The 7,254-nt window shown below is 38.7% G+C and overlaps 1 long non-coding RNA gene across 1 annotated transcript; it reads left to right on the top strand.

The window, feature by feature from the left end:
• The first annotated feature begins 351 nt into the window (after window positions 1-351).
• Window positions 352-7,040, top strand: LOC147524954 (uncharacterized). The gene is made up of 4 exons (XR_015197602.1): window positions 352-464; window positions 568-682; window positions 827-934; window positions 6,775-7,040. It is a non-coding gene; the product is annotated as an uncharacterized LOC147524954 (long non-coding RNA).
• Window positions 7,041-7,254: the final 214 nt, after the last annotated feature.

The following is a 7,254-nucleotide window of genomic DNA, read 5'->3' as shown; positions in this document are numbered from 1 at the left end:
CTGGTCAAAACCGGGTCAACTGGTGAGAACCGGGTCAAACAGTTCAAACCCGGGTCAGTCTAGACCAATCGGGTCAATCTGGGCCAACCAGATCAAACGGGCCCAAAATTGGTTGAACAGGACCGAACCTTATGCCAAAAATGGGCAAGGGATACCCGACCCTCCTTATCTGGTGCTTGCACCGAATAATTTTACACGAAAAAAGTTTTGTTTGAAAAGGAAACTGAATCTTTGAAAAAGTCAAATAACCGAACAAACAAACCTTTATTCCTTTTAGCTCTCGTCTCATTCCAGTTTTGTCATCATGTGAATATAATGCAAATCCAAGCACTGAGTACTTACCAATAATATATCCGAACCGACTCAAGCTCTATATAAACGCTTAGATCATGAGGAGAAAGTGAGAAACCATACCTTTGCGTCCAGCAAGCCGAAGCTCGAGGAGTACTGCCGCCCCATGCGTGGTAAGCCAATCTTTTACTCTTTTAAATTTTGTCTTTTCCTAGATTAATTAAACTTGCAATCACATGCAACTGCCCTTTACATAAATCAAGCTCATGCCCGCAGCCCTTATAAATAAGGTTAGAAAAGGAGAACTCATACCTTGCAAACGTCCAGGAGAAAGAAGTGATGGTGCCGAAGCAGGCAAAGCGCCACACAGTCCAGATCATGCAGTGTTACGGTAATGCATTATTATTATTATTATTATTATTATTATTATTATTATATATATATTTTTTTTTTTTTTTTTTTTTTTCTTCGAACTAACAGTGATTCTTTGTGCAGCATATAATGGAATCTCACTTACCTTCCCCATACTTGGCAGCTTTAACCTCAATCTCGCGTCTTAGAATTTTGTTGCACAGCCTGTGAGACTAGAAAAACAATTTCTTGGCAAATAATAGGCACGGGGCATTATTTCTCTCCATGAGAGGTTAGTATAATATACATGATATATATACATAAAACTATAATGCAACTATGTTATTAGAATATGCATGAGTGTCAGATTATGATGGATGTATAGACCAAATTATTTGAATGCTATGTTAGTACAAAAAGTGCATGGTTCAGTTAGGAATATTGGCTTCAGAATTTTCTACATGCTCGAAATCCTAGATTTTTCATCATAAGACATCCAAAGCAAACCAAGTTTTTGAAAACAAATCATTTTTTTTTTTTTTTTTTTGAAATTCATTTTGAAAACAATTTTGAAAACCAATGGAAAACAAAACAAATTTTTTTTCACAGAATAAGAAATACCACAAATGATTAAATAACAAGTGAAGGTGGGGAAATGAATTACCGACAAGAAGATGAGCATGAAGACGACCATAGGATAGAAGTACGATCAAACTTGGCACCTATGAAGTAAATGATATTCTTGTCCCTTTGATTGCTTGACCTTCACAACGTACTGAACGACACCCAAAAATTTTCTTCCAAAACAGATAGAGCATAAAGCATAGGACCAATCTTCTGGAGACGACTTCCTCATACATCGCAATCACTAGTAGTGAATCCTCCAATGCCTTCCATTTTCATTTTTTTTTTTTTTTTTTGCCTTGAGTACTTCTCAACTAGGAGATATAGTGGACTTAGAGATCAAGAGTGGACTTTCATAGGACTATAATGTAGGCTTAGGTGATAGGCTCAGAAAGAAGGGATAGGATCAAAAATTATTTTTGGAGTAGAACTTGTCATATAAAGGGAGGAGTAATTGGAATGATAGTAGTGAGATGATGATACGGATCCCAAATCTCAAATGAAGCTGCCCCTTGTTTAGGTTTTCCATTTTGGACCGGTGTTGATTATTTTGTGCAACTCTAAGCATTTTGAGTTCTAACGGTTTTTTTTTTTTTTTTTTTTTTTTTTTTTAACCCCTTGCACTAGGAGTTTTTTCTTCTTCTTCTTTTTTCTGACACCTTCTTGGGATAAATAACATGGGGATAATTGTTTTGTGATCAAAGATGGATGGAATGATGCCCCTGGAATATGACAAGTTCTATAAAAATAGGTATGGGTAATCTATGGGTAGGCTAAAGATTTATTAGGCTTCCTAAAGGATATGGGCTTGTATTGTGGGAAATAAAAGAATAGGCTAAGGCTCAAATGGGCTTCTAATGGTAGCATATGACATTAGATGGGCTTATGAGGCTAAAAACAAAACGATCAAAGATGGCCTGTTCCATCGTCTCTCTAAGATTTCCACTATACTCTTCGTCTTAAAATAACCAAAGTTGGGTAAAAAGTAGTACCTCTTTAATTGGTCGGCATTGGTAGGATTTTCCATGTAGAATCTTCATAGTGAATTCACTGTTAGGTTCGAACTTTCTGGTTCATTGATTCCACTCTAGTGCGGATTAAACTTTGCTTCGGCTTTTACTTTGACGACATTCTGTCTCCATTGGTATCTAAGTCCCGATGGAACATCAATGCTCTCCCTTCATATATCTCGGCTCTCAAAAATGTTGATCGTAGATGAACTCCTCTTAGCATTTAAACTCGTTAATGTAGTCGATTCGAAATCGGTGACTTCTTTGATAGATAGCTCTCATGTCTTCGATGGATGCAAATGGATGCTAATGATGCACTATGGAGTTTACCCTCTCCACGGTAAGGTAACCGATTGGATGATTGGCTAAGTAGCCGTTGATTAATGGAATGCAGAATATTTCCCTTTTTCAGTAGGATAGTTGATCAAATGATGTTGTGGAGCTTTGTCCTCTCCACAAGGGTAAATGCATAATGCTGAATGCTGATGTTGATGTTGGTGATCTTAGACATTTGAAAAATCTTCTCAAACATAACCGCTGAACTTTCTTCCTCCTCAATTTCTCCTTCTCGGTGAGTGATTCTCTCATCTTCGAACAATGAAAATCATGCACCACCCTAAGATAATAGATTGTCATAGGTATGATCAACACTTCTATAGATTCCTTTAGTAATTTGATCAGGCTTCAACGCTCAGAGGGGATCAAGGTTATACCAATCTGCACATAATGTGGTCCATCTGTGGTGCCAAGGTTGATGGTCTTTGTCTCCACAATGACTAGTGTCTGTCAATCTTCAGACTGCTCATGAGAAAGAATGGACTCAGTAGCTTCATTGTCCATTCCTTCTTCATCATCGGGGGGAGGGGATCATAATAATCTGCACAAGTCATTCAATCATCTTGCACTAAGGCAAGTGGGTAAATTATATTCTGTGGGATTTTGAAAACTTTTTTTGATTTTTTTGTATTTTTGAAATTTTTTAATTTTTTTTGTTTTTTGAAATATCTGGATTTTTTTTATTTTTGAAATATCTGATTTTTTTTATTTTTTGATATATCTGATTTTTTTTCTTTTTTTTTTTCTTTTTTTTTTTCATAAAAGAATAAAACAAACTAATTGAGAGTAGAAAACTTATCTGTGCTAAGCAGCGGACCGGGATCAAATATAGGAGAGAAATTGATTCGGAACCCATCAACCAATGTTGTAGCTCCATGCATGAGTGATGAATTTTCTGAATGATGTGATTTCTCCATGAGCAACATATCAAACTTCGTGGCGTTATGTGATTTATGTAATACACCCCCGAGAAGTCAATTTTCCATCCTGGGTCTAGTGCATGAATGTCATCAAAAACACATGAGTGCCTAGACGTGCCCCTAGCTTGAAAGTGATTGTGGTGGTTGAATGGCCATTTCATATGATCATGGTTGGTGGTGTTTCCCAACCTCTCCATTGTCAACTTACTTTGGGTTTGATGGCAGCTAGATCTTGAAGAGACAAACATAGAGTAGTCCCATTCACCAAATACCAATAAGGTCATTAGAAGAATAACCTGCCAGAATATTGCAATGGCAAATGACTTCGATTTTCTTGAGCTCGGCATCTGATCTTCCAAGTGTGAGGAAGATGTAAAGTCTTTGAGACTAGTAGTAAGACGCCCAAAATGCCTATCATCGAAATCCGACTTAGCCATTATAAACTGGTCTTCAGAGAAAAGTATTGCAAAAGCATCATTATAGTCCTCTTCCTTGCATTCTAGTGAAGTGATCTTGATAGCAGAAATGGAATCTTTTTCTTCATAAAAAATAGGACAAAACATGTCAAAGAGCTCGATACCATAATCTTCTGAATCATCTATTGGGGATACGTTTTGAGAATCTCGGTCATCTGATTCGAACGTAGACTTGGTAGACTTCTCAAGTACCATTTCTTGGACCTTTTGGTCTTCTAACAAACTTAACTCACGAACCTTCAACTGTCGGAAAGAAGATGGGGAAGTATATACCTTATCTTTGGGCTTATCAAACTCCTTATCTAGAACATGCAACAAAGGTGGAGCCGGTAATGGTGCCTTCTTAGTTGGTGATTCAAAAATAGAGGTGCTACTTTTTCATCCAACGATATAGCCTTGGCCTTGGGCCTTGCTTGTTTTTGTGCCTTGTAATCTTTAATTGCATCTTGAAAATTGAACGGCTTGAAAAGCGACATGGCATTAACCTTGGATGCTTGCTCGAGTGGGGTAATGAATGAGGCGGACTTTTCTTGGCAGGGCTCTAATGTGTGAACTTCTCCATTATAGTATGGTAATGGATTTGTCACAACATTTGGAGCACCGAGATGTGATACATCAATTCTCCCTGATTCGATCAAATCTTGTATCGCATGCTTAAGAGCTCCACACTTTTCTGTAGGATGTCCAATAGACTGATGGAAATCACAATGTTTAGAAGCATCATACCAATATGGTGGTGGATTCGGAGGAGGCCTAGGCTGCAATGGTGTAACTAGGCCTTGCTGGATCAAAGCCTTGAGAATGACCGACAATGGGTGCGGTAGCTCTGTGAACTGCCTCTGTGGCTTAGGGAACCCTCTATTTTGGTATCCTTGTTGTCTTGGAAGATATGCAATCTGATTGGAAGAAGGATGAGTATCACCTCTTCTTGGATCTGTGCGTGTGGTTGAGACTGTACTTGTGTGGCAACAGCGTTGGCTTCTTTGTTGTTCACCGTTACAGTGGGAGGCTTCTTCTTCTGCGGGTTAGATCCTGTAGACATTGAGCTGATGGGAGAAATATTGCGGATGATAACCCATCTTCTATTTGTGATCCAAATGGCAACTAAGGCTTGATATGTCGGATGATAACTAGCACTTAGCCTGGTCGCATACTCTTGGTTCAAACTCTTCATAACCATCCTAATTTGCTCCTGTTCCGTGGGCCTATCAATGATTTGGGCCGCTTTTGTCCTCCATCGCCAAGTCTTGATTTTTTGCGTTTCAGTATTCATCCACCAAGTAAGGGGCTGCACCCTTAAGACTCCTCTGGAATAGTTGAACCATTAGTTCTGGCCCGATTCCCATCGGTTGTAGATAACTTGCATACATACGAATGTGGGCCTTTGGACAGCCGGTTCCTTCATATCACTCCATCTTTGGAAATTCGAATCCATGTGGTACTCTGATCTGTGGATATGGACACAGATTATCAAGGTCCAGGTCTTCACCTTTCATCTTGGTCATTGCTTCTTTCAATTTCTTAATCTCCTCCATTCTGGGGTCAACCGTGGTTGGATTGGGTTTTGCGCTTGGTATTGGGGGTTAGTGTGTAAACGATGGTTGTGGAGTTTGTGGAAAATAGGTTGGGGTTGGTAACATAAATGGGTTGGACATCATGGTTGTAGTTGGAATTTGGTTTGGGCTTTGAAAAGTTTGATGAGTGAACGGTTGAAGGCATGTAGGTTGTGTTATCCTGAGGAAAAAATTGGGACGAAGTATGGGTTGACATGGGAACATGCAATTGGGTTGATCTATGTGTCGCATACGAAGTAGGTAATGAGGTTGGTAGAATGGTAGGGTTAGGACTAACCATGGGAGGTAGTGTGATACCTGGTTATTGTGGTTGACCCAGACTTGGAGTTATTGCAAACTTTGACATCATCTTGAGAAACATCTTTTCCATCGCCTTCTCCATCAATTCCTCTTGACTGGAAGGGATTGACGACTCACCAGAATTACTTGTATGTGGACTTCGAATGTTTGCTGATAAAATTTGTCCCTCAGATGGAGGTGCTGGTGGACAACTTCCTTGTGGCACATACATCTGTGATGAAGATATAGGTGGCAGCGATAACTTTTGAGAAGAACCGTCTGGTAGATTCTCCATTTGAATCAGCGAGTTAATGGTTGCACGAGATAACCTTAACCCTGGTCTTCTATTCCAACTAGCTTCTGGATAAGCCTTCTTCTTTCCTATCTTAACTGAAACACCTCAAAGAAAATGTAAGTCTGACTCTCTAGGGATGTCCCCAGCGGAGTCGCCAAAAAACTGTAAGCACAAAAATGTGTACCTAAGTCTATGCAATTGATTTTAGAGTCGCCACTAACTTTATTAAGGAAAAGTTTAGTAAAACCTATGTGAAGGACTAACCCTCGAAACTAGATGATTATTGGGTTCGGGAGTCAAGGTACGATGTGGGAAGGTGTTAGGCACCCACAATCGCTGGTAAAACCAAAATTTTACTTCTATTGAGGTGTAACATGTTAAGATAGGCAAACGAAGAAAGCTTGAAAAATTAATCTACCAAGTTGGAAAAAAAACTAATAACTATATGCTATAATAAAACTAAAAAAAAAATAACCTAATATGCAATGCTAAAGGAAATAAAAGAGAAAAGAAATATGTCACCTTGTTTGGAATATTGCCTCATACTTGATTGTAGATTGATTGATTGATGATAAACTTGATTTTGAACTGATAACTGTGATTTTTGGATTGAAACAGGTGATTTGAGGAAAAAAACAACTTTTGGTGAAAAGAAGTTTATACTCAAGATTGACAAGAAGAAAAAGAAGGCTAAAATGAAGAACTAGAAAGAAAAAATGAAGAACACTGAAGAAAAGAAGGCTATTAGCTCTGAATAACTAGGTCCAGATTATTAACTCCGAATTCCTAGCTCTAGCTTGCTCTAGATTATTTTTTTATGGGTGAATGAGACCTATATTTATAGCTTTTGGGCGTGGATTCAAATATGGTAATGAGTTTGATCCAATGGCTGAGTGTTGATGAAGAAAAATCCAATGGCTTGATATCTTTTTGGTTGCACCTCCTAAATCTGGCCCTTGATTCAAGAGGTGGGATAAGGGGTGCGATCTTGGCCCTTGATCTTTGGATATTTCAGATGGATTAGGGAAAAAAATCAAGCCCTACACGTCCTCCATGAGCCCATAATCCAGGGTTTCCAAACTTGGCTCCAAAATGGCA

This window comes from Coptis chinensis, chromosome 1 (genome assembly GCF_015680905.1).
Source record: "Coptis chinensis isolate HL-2020 chromosome 1, ASM1568090v1, whole genome shotgun sequence".
Taxonomy (NCBI): Eukaryota; Viridiplantae; Streptophyta; class Magnoliopsida; order Ranunculales; family Ranunculaceae; genus Coptis; species Coptis chinensis.
Note: the sequence above shows the minus strand (reverse complement) of the source record. Positions and strands in the feature narration are given on the sequence as shown.